Here is a 1,497-nt window from a genome sequence, read left to right as displayed (position 1 = left end):
CCCCCCCCCCCCCCCCCCCCCCCCGCCAGGCTTAGGTTTGAGGACACCCAGCATTTCCCATGCTGGAGAACCCCGCTCCACCACAGGGCTGGAGATGTGAACAAGGGGGTGTCTCCTCCAGCCCTGGCCCACTCTGCCTGTGGGAAAGTGGTTTTGTGCTCGTTTCCACTCCTGCCGTGTGTGTTCGGGCAAGGAGCTCTTCTCTGCGGAGCCTGGAGCAGCTCCAGCCGCAGGTGGGGTCTCTGGGTGCTGTAATGCAAAAGCTGTGGCAACGGCAGAGCTGCAGCACCACCAGGAATCACATTCACACGTTTCCCAGTCCTCCCCCAAATAAAGAGGAGCTGGTTTCGTGCCTTCCTCTCCGCCTGCTCTCGTCGCCTGCTGGTTGTGCTTGATTCCAGACTAACCATGACCTTCTCCGAGGCTAGAAGGAGTTTTGTGCCAAACAGCCGGAGGCAAACCTTGGGATGTCTGGGGGAGCCCAGACAATGCAAACGCTCTCTTTTATCTCACCTATGTATTTTTTGCTCCTTGCAATTAGCCGCCTGCTCTGTCTGCTCCCCATTTCCCTGCGGTTCCTCCCGGCAGCCCTGCCTCCGAACTGTCAGGAGGGAGAGCCGCATCCTGTGCCCTTCAGCTCTTCCGACAGCTTTCGGGTGGCCACGGGCGCTGCGTTGGCTGCGCTGCAGGCACGGCGAGGCTGGGCAGCACCAGCACCACCAGCCTCCTGCCGCAGCCCTGCGGATGGAGCCTCACCCTGCCCTCCTGCCAGAGGGCCTGGGGGCTGGATGCGGCCCCCAGGGACCAGCAGGGACAACCCTGGCAGGTTGTCCGCAGCCGTTGCCTCCCTGTGCTCCATCTCCTCTTTCTGCCCATCTTTTGGAAGCCTCCAAGAAAAGCCAAGGGGAAAGAAGTTTGTAGGGGTTGCGTGTCATGCTGAGCTGGAGAAACATCTGGTCTCCAGTGCCCGGCGTTGGGGCGGACGGGCTCTGGAGGAGCACAGCGTGATTTTCTCATTCCCTGGGTCTGCAGGCAGCAAGAGCAGCTACATTTATTTTTTAAAGATATATTAAAAATAATAATAATAAAAAAAAAAGAAAGATGAAGGTTCCCACTGGCAATGCTAGTTGGGTCTCAGCGAGGTTTTGTTTGCTTGCCACGTGTGATCCCCAGAGCGAGGAAACCATGGCCAACGGGACCACAGTTTTCAGTCCTTCTGAAATAGCGAAGGAAGCAGGGCAGCCTAAAGCCCTTTAAAGTATTTGCTTTTACAAGAAACCAGATAGCTGGATCTGTGCTGTACAAGTGCTGCTGATACGTCCTCTTCCTGCACTTGGCCGTTACCTGGCCATTTCAAATATTATTTCTCAAAAACCACTTCCATAGATCAACAAAGGCAGCCCGGCAGAGCCGTGCAGCTGGAGAGCCGGTGGTTTTGCCAGTCACTGGAGCAGAACAAACCAGCAAGTACACACAGAAACATGATTAATGAAAGAC

This window comes from Oxyura jamaicensis, chromosome 9, assembly GCF_011077185.1.
Source record: "Oxyura jamaicensis isolate SHBP4307 breed ruddy duck chromosome 9, BPBGC_Ojam_1.0, whole genome shotgun sequence".
NCBI lineage: Eukaryota > Metazoa > Chordata > Aves > Anseriformes > Anatidae > Oxyura > Oxyura jamaicensis.
This window is presented reverse-complemented; position numbering follows the sequence as displayed.